The sequence below is a fragment of the Leuresthes tenuis genome, unplaced genomic scaffold, assembly GCF_036924035.1.
Source record: "Leuresthes tenuis unplaced genomic scaffold, fLeuTen1.0.hap1 SCAF_6, whole genome shotgun sequence".
Classification (NCBI taxonomy): domain Eukaryota; kingdom Metazoa; phylum Chordata; class Actinopteri; order Atheriniformes; family Atherinopsidae; genus Leuresthes; species Leuresthes tenuis.
In genome coordinates, this window is record NW_027325360.1 from 3,748,388 (window position 1) to 3,760,754 (window position 12,367).

Consider the following 12,367-nt stretch of genomic DNA (forward strand, 5'->3'; position numbering starts at 1 on the left):
AGAACATTTCCACATGAACAGCACCCTCTGCTGTACAAATGACATTTTCTGGGATAATCATCTGGGATGTGCTATTTCTGCTATTTATGACAAATAGTCAGAAATGTAAATGTTTTTACTTTATTACTTTTATATTCTGTTGAATTAATCTTTAAAAAAATGTCACAAATTAAATTAAAATGAAAAATATTGTTTGAAGTCAGGACACTTGAATTTAAAGGGTGAAATATATAATTTATTTAACTTTACATCCCACTGGATACAAAAAACATGATCACATCCAATACATAAATCCTCAAATTAGTGCCCACTTTGCTAATAAACACATTTTCATGTTGATTAAAAACGCTGTAAGCAAGCACAATGAACTCCATATATAATACTTATTATTACAGGGAAGATTTTGTCACAAATTGCCATGGAGGATCCAAATGCAGATGGTCACAGGAGATCAGCATTTGCAAAGCAAACAATCTCTAATAAAGAAACTAAAAGTGCTCCACACACTGGCAGATAGTCCATAAACAAAGAGAAAGCAAGAAAGACTAAAAAAAATAAAAACAAAGAAAATAAAAACAAGGTCAACATGAAGAGAAAGAAACGAGGAACAAACAAGAACATGAGGTATCTCAAAATGTAAACCCACACCCAAACAAAGTTTGGATGCAAACTAGTAGCTGTAATTTCAGGAGTCACTTTTCATGTTAACCCTTGTTTCAAGTAACAAAACAGTAATTTAATGTGCTACCATTTATTTAATTAATTTCTATTTTTACAGAGACAAATACCATTATTATGATTTGATGGAAGTTCTTATTATGTATATCTTTCCAGCAAACATACACTAAAAATCAACACTGAAAACAATCATTAAAATCAACAATAATGATTCAAAATCGTGCTTTTCACCAGTTTTTTTTAACTCCTGCTAAATAAAAAACAAAAACAATAATGATAATAACTCATCAGTCAATATAATTGAGGTCACTAGAGAGTATGAGGTCCGTGGCTGCATTTAGCATTACTGGCTGTTTCAGCACATCATCATTCTTTTTTAACTTTACTTCCATAAAAAACCCTCCGACAGAGACATTTCACAGCTGAAATAAAAACAGTAAATATTATCAAGATAATTGCCAGCAGAAACGCCATCACATCAATAGAGTGGTACTGGATCATGGACATCTTGTAAGACTCTGTCCTCAGATGCGCCGCTCCTTTGTGCCTCATGACAAACTCGATCCAGAACATGGCGCGATCCAGTGGTTTCATGGGCTGGTCTCTGTGCAGGCTGGACAGCTTCTTCATCTTCTCCTGGTAGGATGGTTCATAGAAAACCTCCTTCAATGCCTCCAGGAAATTGTCTCTATTCACAGTTTCAATGTCCAGAACTTTGGCCACTCCCCTTGCTCCCATCCTGAACAGGTTGTCAAATTGATCAAACAAAAGGGGGAGGCCAACCAGGGGGACGCCATGGTAGATGGCCTCCTGGATTCCATTGGTGCCGCCATGCGCCACAAACACTCTGGTCTTGGGGTGGCCAAGGAGATCGTTTTGGGGCAACCAGTCCAAGATTAAGGTATTGTTGCTGAGAGTGGATGGTTTCTTGCCTTTGTGTCGCCAGATCACCTTTTGTGGAAGTTGGGCAAAAGCAGCAGCAATTTCCTCTGCAAGTTCCTCAGGAAGGTGTTCCACCAGGGTTCCCAACGTCATCACGATGACGCCATGTTCACCAGAACTCTGTACAAAGTCCTCTAGTTCCTTAGGTAGAGGCTTGGAGGGTTTGCATTGAAATCCTGACATGTAGACAACATTTGGCATCGTAGGTCGTGGAAACTCAAAGGTGAAATCGTTTCTCATCAGCCAGATATCAGCTGCCTGAAACAGCTCCATGTAATGTACATCACTGCCAAAGTGACGACTGACAAATGGTTGGTAGATTGGTTCTAGGACATACCTAATGTGCGCAGATTTGATGATATGGTACAGAGTGTTCTTGATCCGCTGGGTAAATGTCATCTTATCGGTCAGCTCTGACGCTGGCATAGGGACATAGGACAGTGGGGAAGGTGCAATCGCTCGATGTCCTTCACCCAGAACGGACCATCTGACATTAAAGACAAGTGGAAGACCCAGACGGTGACCCAGCAGCACACCCCCACCTATAGCAGGGTCTGTGAGAACCAAATCATATTTGGCATCACGAAAGCTCTGCATCAGTTTTGTATCTTCAAACATCTCGTCCACCATCTGAACCACCTGCTTATGCATCTGATTAAAGTTTTTTAACGTATCAAACATCGTAGACACACGGGTCAAAAATGAAGAATCTTGACGCCGTCTGTTTACTGTTTTGATTACAAATAACCCAAAGTTTTCCTGATCAAAACCAGCAGGGGTTAGTGATAGTGATGGCCTTGTAGTGAGGGGAGTCTGGCTTGATGTACCAGGAGTCTGATGACCGCAGTACTGTGATTTCATGGCCTCTGGCGTGAAGCTCCTGGATGATGACATTCATGTTGACCCAGTGGCTTCCATCCAAAGGAAACACCAAGACTTTCCCTCCATTTACCAAGGCTGATGAGCTCAGCAACACTGCCAGTGTGACCAGGGCCGGTCGGTACATCTCTGGAAGAAATTCTGACAGGAGATATAAAGATGTTAGCTCTGTGTCTCTCAACAAATGACCTACGTTTAAAAGCATCCACTGACATACAAGCATCTGACCCTGAGTGAGGGAGATAGACATGGACCAGCACGGATACATTCAGGCAGCATGGACACAAGGTACCACTTGAACTTTAGAAAGGTTTCTATTGAGGCATAGGAAATACTACAGTTATTTAAGTATTCAAATTTATTTTCTAATAATCATAAGTAGGTGATACCTGTACATGAAGATAGAGCTTTGAAACCCAAGAAAAAGTTTTACTAAATGTGAACAGCTTTTGTAAACATTGTGGGATTTAGAGGCAGGAATTCCCTCATTGCAGTATATTTAGGAAACTGTTGTTGAGAAGCAGATAATCTGGTTGTGAAACTTAATTGAATGATACTTTACTTGTCCCAGAGGAGAAATTAAATGGCCTTTATTATTGAAAGTTTAAGTGCTGCAGTGGGCCACATTCTCCAGTGTTTGCCATGAATGCATCGGTGTGCTTTGTTTGTAGCTTAGCAGAAACTTAGCTGCTAAAGTGACATTCAGTTTCAGCAGGTAACACAGATGAACTCTCTCAGCGGACAACATGGATGAAAACCCACAGCCAACAGCCCAATATCTGGGGTAAAGCAACGCTCATCAACTATAACTTATCCAGGATCACACTATCTGCTTGCAACAACCAATGCAATCCAACATCCTTTTCTCTTGCTGCTCTGTCTGCAGTCTTTGTCTGCCAATAAAAATGTGTTAAAAGAAATATTGGAGTCTGGAATCTGTACCTGCAGACAGGTCTCAGTGAAACAAACAATATCACATTTCCTAAATTCCCCAACAGGTCCTTATCTGTCCTCCAAGTTTGTTGATTGTATCTGCCAATGAGCTCACATTCCCAGTGATGATTAAGGAAAGATATGGTTTAAACTTCCTCCTCCTTGCTCTCCCTTCCACTTCTGCCATACGTCCTAGATGTCTCCTCTTCAACTCATCTCAATATGTAATGTTATTCAGGTAATTACTTGGCCTTTAACAAAGCTCAGTCAGCTATTGCCACCTTGGCATGGTTGTGCACAATAATACTTATGAGAAAGTACAGTAATTATCAGCAGAAATCATTCCAGGAGCACAGGATCTAAATCAGCCTTGAAAAATGTCTTAAAAATCAGTGTTATCACAGAAAAAAGCTGGTAGAAAATCTCAAAAAACATGAATAAAGGCAGAATATGTCCACACCCACTGCAACAATTTGCCACTAGAGTCCCACCACTTTAAAACGAACTAAATATATCATAGTTGTACAAACAGTGATGGTAAATACCTCAAGTTCTTGAAATCTCTGCAAAAGTAAATATAGAATGCAAAAATGCTCCACTTTTATTCATTCTTGAAGTTTATATGATGTTTAATCTCTGGTGCTTCTTAACCCATTACTCTTATGGCTTAAAAGACACTAAAATCAGTTTTCATTCAATCATTTTTATTTAATTTGAAAAATTGCAGTATTTTGTGACAATAAAGTGTTCAATATGTCAGAAAATGAGCAAGAAAAAAGTAAGAAAATGCAATAACACATTTCACTAAACAGAAATTATTTTTATTCTCTTTTTTCTGAGATAGTTAAGTTTGAAGCTTGTGGGTGATTTTAACCACACATGCTCGTGTATTTGTATCTTCGAGCATATCATCATCATTCTTTTTTAACTTTGCTTCCATAAAAAACCCTCCGACAGAGACATTTCACAGCTGAAATAAAAACAGTAAATATTATCAAGATAATTGCCAGCAGAAACGCCATCACATCAATAGAGTGGTACTGGATCATGGACATCTTGTAAGACTCTGTCCTCAGATGCGCCGCTCCTTTGTGCCTCATGACAAACTCGATCCAGAACATGGCGCGATCCAGTGGTTTCATGGGCTGGTCTCTGTGCAGGCTGGACAGCTTCTTCATCTTCTCCTGGTAGGATGGTTCATAGAGAACCTCCTTCAATGCCTCCAGGAAAATGTCTCTATTCACAGTTTCAATGTCCAGGACTTTGGCCACTCCCCTTGCTCCCATCCTGAACAGGTTGTCAAATTGATCAAACAAAAGGGGGAGGCCAACCAGGGGGACGCCATGGTACATGGCCTCCTGGATTCCATTGGTGCCTCCATGGGCCACAAACACTCTGGTCTTGGGGTGGCCCAGGAGATCGTTTTGGAGCAGCCAGTCCAACATTAAGGTATTGTTGCCAAGAGTGGATGGTTTCCTGCCTTTGTGCCGCCAGATCACCTTTTGTGGAAGTTGGGCAAAAGCAGCAGCAATTTCCTCTGCAAGTTCCTCAGGAAGGTGTTCCACCAGGGTTCCCAGCGTCATCACGATGACGCCATGTTCACCAGAACTCTGTACAAAGTCCTCTAGTTCCTCAGGCAGAGGCTTGGAGGGTTTGCATTGAAATCCTGCCATGTAGACAACATTTGGCATCGTAGGTCGTGGAAACTCAAAGGTGAAATCGTTTCTCATCAGCCAGATATCAGCTGCCTGAAACAGCTCCATGTAGTGTACATCACTGCCAAAGTGACGACTGACAAATGGTTGGTAATTTGGTTCTACGACATACCTAATTTGCACCCAAGTGAAAATATACAACATGATGTTTTTGATTCGCTGAGTAAATGTCATCTTATCAGTCATTTCTGACCAGGGCATAGGGACATAGGACAGTGGGGAAGGTGCGATTGCTTGATGCCCTTCACCTTGGATAGTCCCTCTAGCATTAAGGACAAGTGGAAGACCCAGACGATGACCCAACAGCACACCCCCACCAACTCCAGGGTCTGTAAGAACCAAATCATATTTGGCATCATGAAGGCTCTGCGTAAGTTTGGTATCCTCAAGTATCTCCTCCACCATCTGAACTGCCTGCCCATGAATTTGATAGAACAGTTTCATTAAATCAAACTCCAGAGACATTCGGGTCCAAACTGAAGCACCCTGGCGCCGTGCCATCAGCCTTCTTTTTATATGTGACTTGAGCTGTTCCTTATCAAAACCAGCAGAGGGATTAATAGTGATGGCCTTGTAGTGAGGGGAGTCTGGCTTGATGTACCAGGAGTCTGATGGGCGCAGTACTGTGACTTCATGGCCTCTGGCGTGAAGCTCCTGGATGATGACATTCATGTTGACCCAGTGGCTTCCATCTAAAGGATAGACCAAGACTTTCCCTCCATTTACCAAGGCTGATGAGCTCAGCAACACTGCCAGTGTGACCAGGGCCGGTCGGTACATCTCTGAAAGAGATTCTGACAGGAGATATAAAGATGTTAGCTCTGTGTCTCTTGCTGCTCTGTCTGCAGTCTTTGTCTGCCAATGAAAATGTGTTAAAAGAAATATTGGAGTCTGGAATCTGTACCTGCAGACAGGTCTCAGTGAAACAAACAATATCACATTTACTAAATTCCCCAACAGGTCCTTATCTGTCCTCCAAGTTTGTCTATTGTATCTGCCAATGAGCTCACATTCCCAGTGATGATTAAGGAAAGATATGGTTTAAACTTCCTCCTCCTTGCTCTCCCTTCCACTTCTGCCATACGTCCTAGATGTCTCCTCTTCAACTCATCTCAATATTTAATGTTATTCAGGTAATTACTTGGCCTTTAATAGAGCTCAGTCAGCTATTGCCACCTTGGCATGGTTGTGCACAATAATACTTATGAGAAAGTACAATAATTATCAGCAGAAATCATTCCAGCAGCACAGGATCTAAATCAACCTTGAAAAATTTCTTAAAAACCAGTGTTATCACAGACAAAAGCTGGTAGAAAATCTAAAAAAAAAAGAAGTATAAAGGCACAATATATCCACACCTACTGTAACAATTTGCCACTAGAGTCCCACCACTTTAAAATGAACTAAATATATCATAGTTGTACAAACAGTGATGGTAAATACCTCAAGTTCTTGAAATTTCTGCAAAAGTAAATATAGAATGCAAAAATGTTCCACTTTTATTCATTCTTGAGGTTTATATGATGTTTAATCTCTGGTGCTTCTTAACCCATTACTCTTATGGCTTAAAAGACACTAAAATCAGTTTTCATTCAATCATTTTTATTTAATTTGAAAAATTGCAGTATTTTGTGACAATAAAGTGTTCAATATGTCAGAAAATGAGCAAGAAAAAAGTAAGAAAATGCAATAAAACATTTCACTGAACAGAAATTATTTTTATTCTCTTTTTTCTGAGATAGTTAAGTTTGAGGCTTGTGGGTGATTTTAACCACACATGCTCGTGTATTTGTATCTTCGAGCATATCCTCATCATTCTTTTTTAACTTTGCTTCCATAAAAAACCCTCCGACAGAGACATTTCACAGCTGAAATAAAAACAGTAAATATTATCAAGATAACTGCCAGCAGAAACGCCATCACATCAATAGAGTGGTACTGGATCATGGACATCTTGTAAGACTCTGTCCTCAGATGCGCCGCTCCTTTGTGCCTCATGACAAACTCGATCCAGAACATGGCGCGATCCAGTGGTTTCATGGGCTGGTCTCTTTGCAGGCTGGACAGCTTCTTCATCTTCTCCTGGTAGGATGGTTCATAGAGAACCTCCTTCAATGCCTCCAGGAAAATGTCTTTATTCACAGTTTCAATGTCCAGGACTTTGGCCACTTCCCTTGCTCCCATCCTGAACAGGTTGTCAAATTGATCAAACAAAAGGGGGAGGCCAACCAGGGGGACGCCATGGTACATGGCCTCCTGGATTCCATTGGTGCCTCCATGGGCCACAAACACTCTGGTCTTGGGGTGGCCCAGGAGATTGTTTTGGGGCAACCAGTCCAACATTAAGGTATTGTTGCCAAGAGTGGATGGTTTCTTGCCTTTGTGTCGCCAGATGACTTTTTGTGGAAGTTGGGCAAAAGCAGCAGCAAGTTCCTCTGCAAGTTCCTCAGGAAGGTGTTCCACCAGGGTTCCCAGCGTCATCACGATGACGCCATGTTCACCAGAACTCTGTACAAAGTCCTCTAGTTCCTTAGGTAGAGGCTTGGAGGGTTTGCATTGAAATCCTGACATGTAGACAACATTTGGCATCGTAGGTCGTGGAAACTCAAAGGTGAAATCGTTTCTCATCAGCCAGATATCAGCCGCCTGAAACAGCTCCATGTAGTGTACATCACTGCCAAAGTGACGACTGACAAATGGTTGGTAATTTGGTTCTACGACATACCTAATTTGTACCCAAGTGAAAATATACAACATGATGTTTTTGATCCGCTGGGTAAATGTCATCTTATCAGTCATTTCTGACCAGGGCATAGGGACATAGGACAGTGGGGAAGGTGCGATTGCTTGATGCCCTTCACCTTGGATAGTCCATCTGGCATTAAGGACAAGTGGAAGACCCAGACGGTGACCCAACAGCACACCCCCACCAACTCCAGGGTCTGTAAGAACCAAATCATATTTGGCATCATGAAAACTCTGCATCAGTTTGGTATCCTCAAGTATCTCCTCCACCATCTGAACTGCCTGCCAATGCATTTGATAGAACAGTTTCATCAAATCAAACTCCAGAGACATTCGGGTCCAAACTGAAGCACCTTGGCGCCGTGTCATCACCCTTCTTTTTATATGTGACCGAAGCTGTTCCTTATCAAAACCAGCAGAGGGATTAATAGTGATGGCCTTGTAGTGAGGGGAGTCTGGCTTGATGTACCAGGTGTCTGATGGGCGTAGTACTGTGACTTCATGGCCTCTGGCGTGAAGCTCCTGGATGATGACCTTCATGTTGACCCAGTGGCTTCCATCTAAAGGAAACACCAAGACTTTCCCTCCATTTACCAAGGCTGATGAGCTCAGCAACACTGCCAGTGTGACCAGGGCCGGTTGGTACATCTCTGAAAGAGATTCTGACAGGAGATGTACATGATAAATGAATGGTTCAAGCTTAGTCTCTTTTAAATTAATCTAGATTTTAAGTACTTTACAATCTGTTTTATATTCAAGAAAACATTCTTACAGCACTTCATTTCATAGAATAATTACACTCAGTGTGGTTGCATGAGTGTCATCGGATCGGATTAATGGCTAAATTACAATAAGATTGAGTTATTCAGTTCATGTAGACGCCTTAAAAACAGATCGGATCGGGTTACTCGCGATCGAATTAAGACCCGAGATAACTCGATCCAAATGTAGACGACAGTGGATCGGATCGAGCGTTCTGCGCATGCTCCAGATTTTTTCTCGCCATCGTCACCCGGAAGTGGAAGGAGACGATATTCCTGTTGCTGTCGCCGCCGTCAGAAAGAAACAAACAAGGCGATGGAGAAGGCGCCGTTGTGCATCGTCTGTGCCATAACCAGCTCATCACAGATGGAGAGGGACGCAGCTTCATCTCGCTCTGCGTTCGCCATCTTTCTGAATGCCTGAGTTTGTTGTTGTTGGCGGTGAAGACGCCAACAGGAAGTGGCTCTATTAGCGATAGCTGAAATGGGGACAGCGCCACCTATGGTACCGGGGTATGACATGCTTTGTGCCAGTGATTCCATTCATTCACCGCCATATATCCAAGGATAATTACCCTCAGATAAGGAGCAGAACCCAACTGTAGCTGTAATCCAGTTCATCTCATCATGTAGACCCACTGAGTGTTTCATTATCTAATCAGCAAAAACTGAGTCCAGTCCATGATTCAGCACCTCAACGACCGATCTTTTGCAGCAGTTTTTTGGATGTTTTCAGTCTCTGCAGTGGGGGAATTCTGCCTCAATTCATTGAGGTTTGAAACATTAGTTCATGCACAGCCCAGAATTTCTGCCAGGTTTAAATAAAACACACACTACTAAATTATTGTAAATCGGCCATTTGTAATTTTGTAATTTGTAATCCAGTTAATCTCATCATGTAAACCCACTGACTGTATATATGTAGAACTCTTTCTAAACAATTATAATAACAATGAGTGAACCTTTGTCACTACCTGATTAAAAACTTCAGTCCCTTTGGTAAACCATGTGCCATATCTGAGAGGAGCTTCCAACTGGATTAATAGCAGCATCTGTCCCTAAAGCTGTTTGTAAAGTGTCACAAGTTGAGTAATGATCTAACCAGAATGATGGAACGAATTATAAATGGTGGTTTGGAGAACATACATAATTTGCCAGCTTGCATTTATGAACCACAAGCCTGCAAATATGCTTTTATATACCAGAAAACTAATGCCTTGTTATCAAATGTCAAGGTTTTTGTGAGATTGCTCAGCTGCTCTGAATCTGTCCCCAAAAGTCTTTCCATTTAAAGTCGTTTGCCAAACCAATGTGATTTGACCAATTTATCACATAACCTGTCATGTTGAAGAGTTGCTGACCCTTATGAAAAACTAAGTGTGTGCATCAGATAAATATAAACAATGAATTTTAGTCATAAAAACAACAACTGAGCAATGTTTGAACCTGGTGTTATAAAGCTGGATTAATTTTCTGGTAATTTAGTTTAGTGAAAGACCCAATTGGTCATCTTTCAGTGCAAAGGCACTCTGATGTACTTGAATGTTCAGCTAAATGTTCAAGACTCTCCAGCTGCTCTCAGTCACCAAATGAGTTCTTGAATTTTTGGATGAATTAAATTGATTACAACTTTTAAATTAGCTAATTTTCTAAATTCATAATAAAAACGTAAATCATGAATATGTTAATTAATCTTATGCTTAATTTAAACAGACATAAATCCAGAGAAATTACTTTCAGTGCCTTTACTGATCAACTTCACTCTAATTTGATGCAGCAACAAACAAAGTTGTAAGAGACAAAGAAAGAAAATAAATTAGCATGTTGGAAGACAGGTGATGATGTCAGGATTGAATGTAAAAGGAGAATCCTGCAAGTGAGACGATGTATGAGTAAATATTTTGCAGCAGTTGCAGCCGATGTGATATTTCTGCATCACTTTCTGAATCCTAGACACTTATTTCCCCGCAGGGAACGTGGATATGAAAGAAATGTTTGACATTAAGAGGATAGTGGAGTAATTTACCTGTTATACAGCCTGTGTGATTTTAGTCTTTGTTTCATAATTCCATGAAGTTCAATCAAAATATTATTTTGAGCTCATCGAGTTTCTTTTTTCAGTAAGAACGCTCAGTGTTAGACAATGAAAAAGAACACCAGAGAAAATGGTCATCGATGCAAATTACTTTTATGTACAAAACTGCTAAAAACCTATAAATATCTATAAAAATGTCAGTGAAGTTTATCTAAAATAAACTGCATCCGAACCGCCGACAATCTCCCCACAAAAATAAAGGATTTTCATGTTTCTTTCAGAAGGCTGAGGCACCCCGCTCCGAGACTTGCATAACTTTCAGATTGTTTAAAGCTCAAACACAGATCCCGGATTACACAACTCACTGTGGGAATTTCTGCCGTTAAATCTGACGTTCCTCTCAGCTGTCACAGCTTTTGTGTTTATGTGCAGCTCAGTAGTGATATCCTCGATGTCACAGCATAAAGACCATGCTATGTACCCTCAATAGGAGTCTAATGTAAAGAAAAAAAGGCCCATTTTAATTAAAAATATGATGTATACACAGTGTGAAATGTTATAAAACTATAATACCTCGGATTGTTTTTTTAGGTCCAGTTAAGAAAACTGTAAAATTTGTCAGAGATTTATCTTAAACCATTTCAACTTCCTGTAATTAATAAAACTACACATTCCTTATGTATATGTAAAGAAAGATTTTTACCCTAAAAGCATTTTAAAAAGGACTTTTTAAGAGATTTTTTTCAAGAGAGACCACAACATCCATCTGTAACCAGTCAGGGTTGAACACTCCATTCATTCGTGTGAAAAACTGCACAGAAACACGAGTAAAACTTCAGTTTTTGCTTTTTTTTTAAATATAAAACTACTCTTTAAAGTTTTACCTTTTTAACCCTTTTTAACCATTTAAACCATTTAAACCATCAGCTCTTTCACTTTTACTCACCGAGGTCGTTCCAATCAGCGGATCTTTCACGTTTCGACCTGAACTTGCCTCTGTCGCAGCTGGAATGACGGACCGCTATGCTGCTGACATTGAGCCCAGTGGGTGTGGGCTCTGAGGTAAAGGTGCTGAAGTTTAGTGTGTGCAAGGTGTACAAACAGGGTGAGCTCAGCGGTGAACTCTGAGTTAAACTGTAGAAGATAAGCTTGATATTTGGTTGTAGTTCGATGTAGAACAAAGACAAAGTGACGAAAAATATCTGGAGGAGTGTCTTTTGTTTGCTCCATTAAACACATTTCACATCGGTTTTACCCTACAGAACTGAGATATGTTTGCATGGATTTATATAATTAACTTCAAAATTCAGCAACTCTCTTTTTCATGTAGTTTTTTCAGCAGCGGGCTTTATGGATGCATGAAAGATTACCGTATTTTCCGGACCATAAGTCCATAAATTAAAATGCGATGCGCCTAATGTATGAATTAACTCTGGTTGTGCTTTCTGACCTAGAACAGATTTTATGTGGTACACGGCGCTCAAAAAACTGTCAAAATATTTTAGCACGGCCTTTGGAAGCTACGAAGCTGCACTGCTTGATGGATTGAGCATTACAGGCCACCGTAGTCACGATCCTCACGGAGTAATACGATCTGTGCTCCAACATTAAGGTGCGTGCATTCATTCATTCATTTTCTGTACCCGCTGCCCCAAAAATGTCACCTGTCCAGAGACATG

At 40.6% G+C, this 12,367-nt stretch overlaps 3 pseudogenes; all 3 read right to left on the reverse strand.

Annotated features, from left to right (window-relative positions):
- Positions 1-258: 258 nt before the first annotated feature.
- On the reverse strand, positions 259-11,685 carry LOC140309391 (UDP-glucuronosyltransferase 2B31 pseudogene; annotated as a pseudogene).
- Positions 4,143-11,703, reverse strand: LOC140309396 (UDP-glucuronosyltransferase 2B31 pseudogene; annotated as a pseudogene).
- Positions 5,961-11,712, reverse strand: LOC140309395 (UDP-glucuronosyltransferase 2B31 pseudogene; annotated as a pseudogene).
- Between the last annotated feature and the right edge of the window lie 655 nt (positions 11,713-12,367).